Raw genomic sequence first — 13,700 nt, forward strand, 5'->3', positions numbered from 1 at the left:
TCATCGTCGGCGACATGCGGCAGAGCGTCGACGGCATCGACGACCTTTTCTGCTGCCTCCACTCCCCCTCACTGGTCCTTGCGCACACACCACTGTGAAAATCGAAGACGGGTGACCACGCAACTGCGAGGACGGAGAGCATGGTGACCGCGAGCTGCGAGGACAGCAACGCTATTTAGAGCAACACTGCGAACGTCACCGTTTTTGTTTCATGCTACAACGGTGTCACGATTTTCTACAACTGGCATACCACTCAGCTACAACCGGCATCGCATTTTGCTACATCGCATGAACTATCCTTTTTCTTTCTACATGCTACAATGGCTGTCATGCATTGTTACAACCAGTGTCTCATCCGGCTACAACCTGCGCCGCGTTTTGCTACATCACACGACCGTCACATTTTTTTTGCTACAAATCGGCGTCACGCGTGGTGCCTCCACCAGCATCAGAAATTGCTACAACCAACAAAGCCGGAGGCTAGAACCAGTATCCATTTGTGTTGCATCATCGGAGTGTATTCTGCGGTTACGACGGTGGAGTGCATGATTTTGTTGCAACTATCAAAGTCGGAGCTGGAACCAGCTTTCGTTTTTGCTGCAATCGAGTAAGGCGAGGACGGGCGGCGCTGCTCCAAGCAACAGTCGGCGTCACCGATGTTTTGTTACATGTTACAACCGGAGATGCAAATTGCTACTACCGGCTTCCTATCTGGCTACAACCGTCGTCTTGTTTTGCTGCGGCGGCGCCGAGCGCACCGGCGAGCTGCTGCCATCGACACTGGAGCAACAATCATCATCATGCGGAGCTGCAACCATGGGGCAACCGTCGCTGCGCGGAGCTGCAACCATGGGGTGCAACTGTCGCATGGATGGAGCCGATGGCGAGGCGGCCGACGAGGGTGGTGATCGGTGATGAGGACAATCGGTGAGGGCGGCTACCGGCGATGAGGATGGCCGACCAGGGCGGCATCCACAGTGTATCAGCCCCAGCGAGATGAAGGGATCGACGAGATGCGAAGGACCCCTCATACAAAGGCGCAAAGAAGACGTACTGCATCGAACGGTTACGATCCACGAATTGGACGGCTGCAGGCTGACCGGCCCAACTATTGGGCCGGCACGCCGGTGCAAATCATCACCCTTTGTTTTTCTACTTACCTTTACTGCTAAACAATAGTAGTTGTTTTCTGTTTTTGTTTTCTTTTTTCGGTTTGCTTTTGGCTGGTTTTTTTTTGTTTTTTCTTTTGCTTTTCTCTTTCTCCTTTTATTTTCTCTTTCATTTTAAAAAAATCGTGAACATTTATTAAATTTTTGAATTTTTCTAATTCATGAACTTCTTTTGAATCTCATTAGCTTTCTTCAAATTTCTGCAAATTTTCTGTTTTTTGTACTTTTCTATATTTTTTTATCATTCACGAACTTTTTCTAGAATGGATAAACTTTTTTCAAATTCTGATGAATTTTTTAAAAATTGATTTGCTTTTTTCAATATTGATGAACTTTTTTCAAAATCTATGAAGTATTTTTCAAATTCAATGATTTTTTTTCTGATTTTGATGAACTTTTTCCAATGTTAATGATGTTTTCTCAGAATTAATGATTTTTTTCAAATGCGAGAAACCTTTTTCATTTAGGATGTTCTTTTTTCAATTTGATGAATATTTTTTAGAACTTTGTTTTCATTTTCGATGTACTTTTTTCAATTTTGATGAACTTGTGATGCAATTTTTATGAAGTATTTTCATATTTGATGAAATTTGTTTTCAAATTTGATTAACTTTTTGCAAATTAGATGTTTTTATATTCTATGTACTTTTTTCAAATTTGTGAATTTATTTCGGATTTTCATGATTTTTTTTCAAATTCATGAAGTTTTCTCAATTTCAAGAACTTTTTCAATTTGTACGAACCTTGCATTTCTTTTTCAAAATTCCTTGTTTTAGAAAAAAATTCTTGAATTCCTTTCCAAATTTTACATTCCTTAGGTATATAATAGTATATGTTAATGTTGTACTAGAAGAAGGCTCGAATAGTGCTCTTTCCCGATATTGGTCGTCAAGGTGAGCTCAGTCTAGTGGTTATTATGCCTGCATTTTGTTGTCAACGAGAGGAGTTTGAGTCCTAGTTCTCCCATTGACGATACAAAATTTTCTCTTGTTTTCTTTCTTCGTGTTGCTTTCTTTAGCAGGTACCAGGCCGGCCCGGTACACGCCCCCTGCGAGCGCCAGCACCTCCAATCGGTGCTTACAACACCGAATAGGAGGTCCCGTTGCATGTCCTACCCCGCAACGATAGGTGGACCATATGGGCTGGACCTGGGCTGCTTTCTCTACATATTTCACTCGCTTACATGACCTACTAGCACAAAGTAACCGTCTCTAAAAAAAGAACCAAGTAACCTATGAAATAGGAGGCATAGAACCATATGGCTCATCAATAGTATATGATGAACTTTTGATCACATTTATATGGGGTTAAGGTGTGCTTTTCATGAAGACTACATGCTTACCAACAAGTACGCCGGGGCTCCTATGTACATCAACGCTACAGTATCCATGATCATTCATACCATGGATGCATAATCAATATTAAACTAACATGCTACAATTGTGTGAATAGTGGTCTCCGTCCTCTCTCCTCTCCCCTGTACATATACCACCCTACGTATCTTCACCGAACTAGATATCTAGCCAAGTTGTTCATTCATATAGGCAAGAAGCACACATGGATGAAGGGGAAGATGAGAGCAGAATGGAGAGATCTGATGCGATGACATGCAGATTAGAATTAAAGACATCAGAACATTAAAATATTAGAACATTATCCTATTGGAGAAGTTGCTCACCGTTAGTGCAGATGGATAGACGTGGAGCGCATTCGGTATTCCTTGTATCCTTGTTACGCAAGTTCTTGAAGCCCGTTTGTTAGGTATCCTTGTCACCTCTTCAAATGAACGACTCATTCGAAAGCTGCATCGGCCAGTACTCCAAGCCAGGCCAAAAAAGCACCAACATCTATGTGAGACGATTTCCCATCTTATACCATCGCCACGACAATTAGGTGGCCGCCCATGTGTCGGTGCGGAACTGGCCGCTACCATTCCACACATAGAATCACTATGTAGCATTGACCATACTGCCGAAGTCGCTACCCGAGTGCTAGAAGCCAGATGCTGGCACCTCACATGATCATCGTCGTTGTGCTAGCAAAAATTCTAACACGCGCGCCGCTACCATAGTAGTGTTAGGAACCTGATTCTAGTGCCTCACGCGGCTGTTATCGTCGAATGCTGATGCGCTCGCAGATGTGTTGCCGCGCCGATTCATCTTCTTGTTGAGGTCATCGAGAGTCGCCTCCACCGCCAAATCCAACAGTCGCATGATCTGACCATCAGTCTCCCGTGCTGCATTCTGATGAACCGAGGATATCTTCACCGCCACTTGCTTGGTTTGATGCCTCTCTGCTCGCCCATGTCATACGGAGCACCGCCTGCGGGATGTCCAATGTTCTCATGGGCGTACGCTGCGCCAAGGAGGTGGCCTCCGTTCTCGCGTTCCAGTGGACGCCCGTCCTCGTGGTGCCCCTCTCGGTGCGCCCCGATGACTGCCAATGCTGCAGGATATATATGGATGTATATATATAAACCGTCACATGAGAACATTAGACATCCCACAGGCGGTGCTCCGTATGACATGGGTACGCTGAGAGGGCACGCTGAGAGGGGCTTGCAGCTTTCACCATTTGTTCGGACAATAATGAGGCGTATAGACACACAATGCTTTTGTACCTTGCGATGGCAGTGTACCTTGCTATGGCGTTGTAGGAGGCTCTTACCTAGCCATGCGGGTTGTTCGCAACACTGGATGGATGGCGTTTTACGTAGTTGGATGGTGTGTTATGGCTGTTATGACATGTTCTCTATTTGCTTGCTGCTCTCCGTCTCGAGTACATCCCAAAATCGTGGACGTGGTCAGCGCGCTTGCAATTCAGCCAGAGCATTCACCAATCAAATTTGTGTATATGGTTGTTGATATTCACTAATCAAACACCTTGTATTTTTCATCTGGGCTGTGGCCTATGTATTGTATTTTTCATCTTGGAATAATGATACTTGAAACTGAATATACAAGCCTGTTTGTTACTTTGTCTAATCTGGTTTGCTCCTTTCTTGTAAGTACATTTATTCTATGACCTTTTGAAGTCATAAAGATTGCATTCTTAATCATAATATGTTTATTTTCCAAACCTTGCCTACAAATCATTTTGTACCAAATAATAAGGAGGTGTGATGGGGATTTGAGAGGATTGCTGAAGGGGAGGGGATCACCAAATCCCCTCAGATTTATCGGGGTAGCACATCTTGAAGTCGGCGTAGGTGTCGGCATCCAGGTGCGCGTCAAAGTCACTGGAGGACCCAAAGGACTCAGGCGAATAGGGGAGGTCAGCAAGAAGTCGAGCTCTTTCACATTATTGTGGCAGTGGCGCTAGACACCCGACGCGGCAGTCGTTAACGACGTTCACTCGATGCCATGAAACTAAGACGGTCCTTGTCGTCGGAGTCGAAGGGCAAGGTTATTGGCATAGATCTACAAGCCTCTCAACTGGAGCAGCGGGAAGCTCCCTGGGCGCCTGTTTTACGCAATAAGTTGCGCACACCTTTGAATCTGAGAGGCGCCGCGGGTTCGAAGGAGCTCCCAGCGTAGGCTAGGAGTGATGAGTGATAGGTGAAGACTAGGAGATGCAAGAGCCCCGGTGGGCCACCATCGCGGGCACAATCAGCCGCAGGATTCCCGTCAGGCCAATGGGGAGGGTGCGCAGCTGGAGCTTAGCCCATATTCATTCATGACCAGTGGAGGGTAATGTGGATGGCGAGCTCCTCGTCCGAGTCCTCTGTGAGGGCATCCAATTCAATGGGGTCGGCTTCAGAGGAGGATCTATTGTTGGACCCAGACTTTGTATCGATGGAGGGCAGCGACGGGAGTGGACAGGAAGGGCTCTGAGCGGTGGGGAGAGTAGGCTAGGTTTTGTGCATGGTGGGTTTTGTGGAATCAGGATGGCCCAGCAGGGACTGCCCCGACGTAGCTCGGTCAGATGGCCACATATCCACCCCACATATGGGATGTCTATGAGGGGTGCCCTATAGATCGGAAAAATGTGTTGGGTACAGGGGCAAGTGTTTTTTTGTTCAAAATGTGTTCAGGCTGTCTGCCTTGACATATAAAGAAGGAAGGTGGGGCCCGACTTATAATGCCGTGAAGTGGTTTAAGAAGCCCAAAAACCAAACAACCATGAAAATGTGTCAAACATATCGAAAGTACTCTTCTGACCCCGAACTCACATGTACCCTGATGAATAGTAGATCCAAAAACAAGTTAAGCATTTAAACAGTTCTGAATTTTTCTTGGCAACAAACATTGATGGGTGTTTCACTTGTGTGCAAATTTTCGTGATGGAAAGGATCAATGCTCCCAAAAATAGTCTTTTTGAGCGTCGATTTTTTCTTCTCAGACCTCCACGAATGTCATCCCATTATGAAATTTTGCACACAGGTGAAACACTCATTAATGTTTATAAAAAAATCAGATATTTTCGAATTGTTTTATTAGGCTTTAAAATTCTACTGTTTGGGTGCATATCAGCTCAGGATAAAAAATCCATGTCTGCAAACATTTGATATTTTAATGGAAGGGGTATCTTGCTCACTGTAAAACTCACAGGTTTCGGCTGAGTTGACCGAAAGAAAGGGCGATGCGGTCGGCGGAGCTCCCGTGCCGGGTGATCTCGACTTGATAAGCCGGATCGGATTTGCAGGATTCCGGCTGTCTAAGGTATGGATTCTTGTGCTTGGGGGAATACGTTTGTGTTAGGAAGGATTCTGTCAACGGCTGATCCGATAGATTGAAGTGTTTAGAGAACGGATGAAGTCCTCAATCCGTTCGAGACGCCTTTCAATAAGAGATGGCAAGATTTTCTCGCACAGGTCGCGGGAGCCTGGAAACAGAAAGCGGATGTCGATGAGAGGGAATTTGGTGTGGGATCACAAACTGGAGATCCACTGGACAGTTTGTCTCCTTGGAGATCCACTCGACACTTTGTCTCCTTGATGGCCACTCAAGAACTTGGAGAGGAGATGTTTAATTCTCACACCATCGGATCTAGGCATTCCTAAGGCTAACTCTAGCCGATCCCATAGAGGAGTAAAAAATTACTCCGCCGCGTATCCAGCGTGTATATTTACATCACCGCTCGGCGTCGGAGTAAAAATCCACTTGCCTCCTCTGCCTCTCATTCTCCCAATATCCACCGCTGGTCCCGCACCCCCATCGTACCCATCATTGGCCGGATCCTGTGGCCGCTCATCCCCCCATCTGCAGCGCGGGTCCTCAAGCTGCCGCCGGGAAGATGTGGCCCCATCCGGTTGCCTCGCCAGCTCCCCCTATCTCCCTGCGCCACCATATCCACAGAGGAAGTATCCCGGCATCCGGCAGCCGGTGTGGGGGACGTGGGTGGTCGAAATCACCGATCGAGACACCCATAGGAAGCATTGGCTTGGGTTGTTCCACACCGCCGAGCCCGTCACCCGCAAGTACAACAGGTGGCAGGTCCGGCTACAAGGTGCCGATGCCGGCCTCAACTTCCCATGGGGCGAGGCGCCGCTTCTCGACCCGCCACCGCCGGGGGTGGTGACTGCGGCGGTGGACTGGGAGGACCGGGAGGCGAGGGAACGGCTCACGGTAGAGGCCTCCGCCGAGGAGCACATGTTGGACATCTGCCTCCTGTACCCCGAGCTGGTGGAGGCAGAGCACGCAGCGGGTGGTAGGGGGGGGGGGGCAGGGGAGGGAGATCATCGTCCTCTCGAGGTGAGGATGGCGGCGGCAATGGAGGCGGCATCGATGACGACTTCAATGTTGAAGAATGGCGGAGGATCTTCCCCGACTACGGCGACTACGGCACAGGGCCTGACCCCATGGGGTGTGGGATTTCTAGGGCGGAGTAGCTCGCAGTTGCAAAGTCCGATTAGTTGTATTTAAATTAGACTATGCTTCGGTGGTTGTTAATGTAAATTATGCGTCGCATTTCGGTTTAAACTAAACTATATTTCAGTGGAAGTTTATTTAAAATCGAATCTTTGTTCATTACATTCAAATTTGTTTTTACTCAGTTAAATTTAGGGGATCGGCTAGAACCAACCAAATTTTAGTTGAGTAAATATACTCTACTAACTTTACTTCGCCATTTTACTACTCTGTTCTTAGGGGATCGGCTATAGTTGGCCTAAGCCAACATAGACCTCCAAATCCATGGACACAAACTAGATACGATTACATTTGCTCGATCGTAGTTTAAAGGGCACACATGTACACACCATTACATATGCTCAATCGTAGTTACATGGCACACATGTACACACCATTACATATGCTCAATCGTAGTTACAGGGCACACATGCAAAGTAAGTAGCAGGGACATACACTCAGTTATTTTACATACATAGAAACACACAAGTAAGGCAAACCAAAAGCACACACAAACCAACCATGGTATGGGAGTCAATGATGAATGGATAATATGTATTGCTTCCCCAACATCAATCCTGTATCTTCCAGCAGAATGGGAATCTTGTAACATCTCTCTTTTCCTGTATGTTTCCCGCTTCTTTGTATTGGTTTTCTGGTTTGTTGTGTATAAGCTTGGGAATGTTTTTATGTTTGTTAATTGCTTCGTTCACCTGATTGGGGACAAAATCACCATTGAACTCGAACTCCTTCAGTTTTGGAAGGTTGTCAATGCCGGAGATAGTACCCATCGTGAAGGACCAGATGATTTTCTCGAGCCTAGTAGCAGATCCGCCAGTAAAGCTAATATTGGGAATGGCAGAAAAGTCGACAATAAGAAGGTTGAGCCTTGGGAAGTCGTCTTTGTAGAAGATAAGTTGGTTTTGTACATAAGATGTCTCCTTGAGTACTAGGGTGCGCATGCTAGATATCTTGGCCAGAATTTGTACCTCATCTTGACTCAGAATGGTACGACAAAGAGTCACCTTGGATATGTTTCTGGCCTTGTCAAATAATGAAAGCTTGGTGTTGTTCTTCAACTCGACTTCCTTCAGTTCTAAAAGTCCTTCAACTCCATAAATATACTGTAGGCTATCAATGGATGAAAGGATGATCTTCTCAAGCTTAGGAGCTCCACCTTCAAAGTTGATGTCAGTAATGTTGGAATCCTCAACAAGAAAGCACTTGAGATTCTTAAATTCCTCGTTCTTGAAAGTGAGCTTCCTATCGATGTATGCCTTGTGTCGGAGCCTGACACAAATTAACTTGGGTAGCTTGGCAAGGACCTCAAGATCATCCTGCGTCAGATGGGTACCAGATAAAGTTACCTTGGCAAGATGGAGTTGGCCACTATCTTTGGTCAACAACCGAAGAAGCTGCACCGTCTGTGGGGTTCCAACAATGCTTAGGCTCTCAAGAAGCTTGGGAGAGTCTTTATAGCGTTCAAGAACCCATTCTGTGAACTCTTGGTTGGAAGGGTCTTCATCTACCATGGGAAGAGTGATTGACAGAGACTTGAGGCACTCATGCAGATCACTAATAGCTCGAAGCAAATTCCTGAAGTGTGAGTCCTTGTGTTCAATAACCACACCAAGCTTCCTCAGCTGCCATAGTTTTCCAATATCTTTCAAATCTTGTCTATTCCGTGCCTTGACATTGGACAATACCTCCATGCTTAACATTTTTTCTACTTTGTCAGGAACTTCAACACTAGATAGTGCAGTACTGCTTGACCCTAAACTCTGAACAACTCGACCAGCTAGCAAACGCTTGAGCTTCAGGAGTAAGACATTTACCGTTGCCGATGGATGCACCTTGGTCTCTCGGATATCCAGTACTTCCAGTTCACGGAGGTTGTTGATTTCACTTGGCAGACGGGTAACATTTGTTCCCCTTAGGCTCAGATACTTGAGCAGTAACATTGTGTTGCATATGTCCTTAAGGTAGCTTTGGTTCTTCCCTCCAAAGCATTGGCAACCATCAAGATCTAACACCTTGATCAGAGATACTCGAGATGATTCTTCATAGAGCTTTTGGAAGAATCTATCGATTCTGTCAGAGCCACGAAGTCGGAGATCATTGAAAATGGAGAAGTGGCGAGCCAAGTGATGTGATAGGCGTGTTTCCACGATGCGCTGTTTTCTGGCAATCTTGGTAATGAATCCATGAACTAGATCACCTATAACACAACTCTTTGCATGACCTGTAGCTCCAACATCAGCAGGATAAACAAGCCACCGGTTCACAAGTGCATCAAAACATCGATTGGCATGACGCACAGAACTGGCCCAGTCTTCCTTTGCTATGAGGCCTTCTACAACCCACCGTCCTATCAAGGTTGACCGCTTGATGGCTTGTTGTCGAGGGAAAATAGCCAGGTACATCAAGCAAGACTTGTATTCCTTAGGCAGATCACCATAAGAGAACTTTAACATCTTCTTAGCAATGTTGTCCAATGAGTTGTCTGAAACCTGTTGCAAGGTTCCATGCAACTTACGTAGCTCCTCATTGCTCCTTTTGGGGTTGGCATACAAAGCATGAACGAAGATCTTCATACATAATTCATGTGACTTGCACTTGTCCAAGATGTCAAGCAGAATCTTGGCGCTATCTTCAGTAATCTGCTTTTTTGTAAGCTCGAGTGTAGTATCACGGTAGAGGCCAAGAAGAGAATAGTCTATAGGCTCCCGTGGCGGAAAACAATATTCCTTGGCTCGTGTAGCATATTCTGTGGTTTTCAACATCAGTGCACCTGCTATGCGACCAAACATGTTGAAAGCATTTTTGGTGTCTTCCCATCCGGATATGAAGTCATTATCCAGTTTGAGGATAACCAAGATGGGACTATCTTGTATCTTCAAACAATCATTAATTTTGTCTATAATTCCTTTGATCTTGAGCTGCTCTTTCAACCTCCACTCAATTTGTCCAATCTTCTTTGTGGTTTCTTCAATAAGAGCATCTGGGACTGGGATACAATCCAGATTGGATTTACTAGCAATTGCATCTTGTTTCTTTACGGACTGGTTGTATTCCTTCACCTCAGGTGTGTCAGGTTGCTTGGATTTGTCTTTATGAATCTCAGCTTTATCTAGTTTTTTCATGGATGTATCACCCTGCAGCTCCATTAAGACCTTGCAGATTACTTCTTTAAATGGGTCATCAGCCAATATAGTAGTTCTAGTGATGGTAGCTTGGTTGGAGTCTTGCTCTCGGATTTGCAGGGGCTTCACTGGGAACACCACCCGTAGGATATGTTCATAATGGGCTCTCTCGAGATGAATTGGTCCCGTTCTTGATTCTTCAGTAAGATCTTTAGGCTTCTGATTCTCATCTGCATTTTGTTCCATATGATTTTTAAGGTTCTTGGCTGTTTCCTTGATGATATCTTCATGCGAGAGTGGTTTTGCTTCTTTCCTCTCTAAAAGTGTTGCTTCCTTTGTTTCTTGGTTTAGGGGTTTGGTAGCAGACGAACCATCATCTGGCTTTTGCTTCAGCAACAACATGGCTCGGAGGAGTACGCCCAAGGGTTCATCTTTAGATGATTTCAACAGGTCCAGTTGGTCACCATTCATTTCTTCCAGGTTGAGCTGCCGCTGGCCGCCCTTCATTTGTGTAATAGTACCCTTGATCTCTGAAATCTTGTTGTCAAGCTTCATCCTCTTGATATTTTTTGTTATTTCATCAAACAACCTCCTTTTTTCTGAGCCAATAGCTATTTTCCTTTTGTCAAGATCTTGCTCCTCCTCTCCCCGGCCTTGACCTTGCTGGCGCAGCACACGTAGGATGTAGTAGAGAATGTCCCGGGATTGAAGCCAATCACGAAAAAAGTGCACTCCTGGGATGTCCACCAAGACACACCGCCTGCCAGTGGCATGTTTATCCCAGATAGCCGAAGCTTCCATTGCAAGAGCGAGGGTTTCTTCCTTATCCGGTGCCACAATGGCAACAGATGCTATTGATTTCTCCTTAGAAGTGTTGCCTTGTGCAACATATTTTATCCATTCGGCCAACTTCACCCTAACATTGTCCTCCGGTGTACGAGGCTGGTAAATTGCCCCTATTGGAGCAGAATGCTTAGTCGCTGCCATTCCCACCATAAGCTGACTGTCGTTGTCTTCTTCTTCATCTCCGGAAGCAGCAGATGATGGGGTCAAATGTGCCAATGATGATGATGTTGCCACCGGCATGAGCCCAGCCCCTGTAGGTGACTGCTCCGCTCCCGCCCCTTTCGTTGGGACCTCAACGCCATACCTGTAACATGCAGTATATAGTTACTTACGAACAGAAGGAAAAGTTTTGTCATATGTGGAATAAAAAACTGTAGGCAATCTGGAGACTTTTTGTTTGATTTATCTCATCAAAACTATGAAAATGTTGTAGCAGTTTATTTTGTCGAGAATTTGGATGAGGAGAAAGTGGGCTGGAATTGCACAACCATTACCAACTGCTCATCTGTTCTTTCTTATTAGTAATCATTGTAGACTTGCAGACTCATGGTACAACTCTATACTGTTAAATGTGTAACATGTTCTTCACAAGGAAATGTGTTGTTAAACCCGGGTTCAATACACCCCTTTGTATTCATAGTTTCTATAAATAACAGTATCTAAAATGAAAGTATCCTTCTGAGCTCGAGCTCAAATGAGCTCGGATGAATAGTAAAAGTGAATAGTTTTGGAAACAAATTCAAACAATTCTGCATTTGTTTGTGGTAACTTTGATAAATGTTGTAAGAGTATGCAAATTTTCATCATGAGATCACATTCGTGAAAGGTGTGACAAAAAAAATCCATGCGAAGAAAATGCTTTAGATATAGGGAGGGAATATTATGACGCCGTGGTGGGGCTACCCAGCCTCTTTTTCTTTATGTTTCGATTTTCAATCTTTCATATCTTTCGAACCAAAAGTCCGAATTAAGTTTCTTTTGCATATTCTTGTTTTTGATGACGAGGGCTTTCATATGAGATCCATTTTGAATATGGTTTGAAGAGCTTTTCAAATTCTGTTAAGTTTCAACTTCTAAAACTTAGTACGAGCTGCCAACAAAATCTTACATGTGATAGACAGAACCGTAAGTTTCAGAAACTAAAACTTAAAATTTGTTGGGCCCTCGTGCGGGATCCAATGACTTTGTGGATCACGAGGCAATATGGTGGCCGACACGGCTGGGCAGGTGTGTGCCCCTGCGGGTTTCCGCTATGATATACTATAGTCAATGAATTTTTGTATTTGCAAAATCGAGGAGTGTTTGCTACATGCAGCATTTAACATACTATATTTTTTGGACATAATATTTTTGATTGGGAAAACTGAAACAAAATTTTCACAATCTGTCATAGAGTACACTAACATATTTGTTGCACTGGCATATTTAACTATGTACTATTTGTGCGGGGGTTACACAAGAGTAGTATTTCTTGTTAGAGCTTAGACTTTGTTGGTGTTTCTTTTAGCATGAGCTTGCGTTGGTATCATTATTTTCATGTATGGACCATATGAAGTTACTTACTGTATGTATAACACCTTGTAGTGTGATTTTTCTTGAGTACAAAATTCTCAGTCAGATCGTGGGATGGAGTCCTTTTTTGAAAAATTGCAATTTCTTTTTCTTTTCTTATTTTCACTGCTTCTTAGTAAGTGAAAAAAATGGAAAGCCTTCAGGTTGGGAATCAAATCCCCGAATCCCATGGAATAGTTAAAGCAAGCCTACGCTAACTACCAGTGTGTCAATATGTCGGTTCGTACTTATATTATCTTCAAAAATAATTTTCTAATTCAAATTCCAGTTGTTACATTCGTCTAGAGACGATCTGGTAATTCCCTGTTCAATAAACTTAATTTTGACACCCACAGTAAAAAAAACAGCTTGGTAGCCAAATATTTTAGCAAAAAAAATGGGAGAGAATTCCTCTTGCCCCTGCCTCCACACAACTAGGGATGCACATACCTTTTTAGTATGGCTAGCAAGATTTTTATCTTGACGTGTATGTTCACCACACACCAACATGGCCCTCAAAGATTTTTAAAGTGAGTACAATGACTGGTCTCATCACGCACCAAGCGCGATCCCTAGTAAAAGGGGGGAAACCCCTGTTCATCACACGTCAATTTTAGGAATTGAACCCGGTCGTTAGCCTACACAACCACATTGCTAGTCACTGAGCTAAAGTTGTGTTTGCGATACCCCAACATCAAGGTTGGTTCGGAAAACCCCAAGAGAAAGCTCCCGATCCGGAATATCCAGATCGATGATCTTAAGCGCCCTTCCTCCATCCTTCAAGATTTGATGGCCACGAACACATCCTATCTGGATGGAAAGCTCTCCCCTCCTTGCCACGAGTCAGCCCATCCAGCTGCAGCTCTGTAGGGAACATGTAGCATGCAGAAGCTATGGAGACGATAGCGAGCATTCACGCCATGATGCCACACAGGCGGACACACATGGTCATGTCCACGGCACCCATACTAGAGATATGAAACACCATAGATGTGCCGGCGGCGGCGTATGGCCACACGCTGGTGGGCGCTGCGGCATAGTGTCCATGTTAGTCTCTGCGAGAGGCGGGCAAACTAGCAGCGACGATGGCCTCCATTCATCACAACAGCATGAGCGGTGATGACTAGATCTTATGAGGACTT

The 13,700-nt window shown here is 44.9% G+C and overlaps 1 pseudogene; it reads right to left on the reverse strand.

The window, feature by feature from the left end:
- Window positions 1–7,364: 7,364 nt before the first annotated feature.
- Window positions 7,365–13,700, reverse strand: part of LOC119287931 — an 8,763-nt pseudogene continuing 2,427 nt past the window's right edge.

The sequence above is a fragment of the Triticum dicoccoides genome, chromosome 4A (genome assembly GCF_002162155.2).
Source record: "Triticum dicoccoides isolate Atlit2015 ecotype Zavitan chromosome 4A, WEW_v2.0, whole genome shotgun sequence".
Taxonomy (NCBI): domain Eukaryota; kingdom Viridiplantae; phylum Streptophyta; class Magnoliopsida; order Poales; family Poaceae; genus Triticum; species Triticum dicoccoides.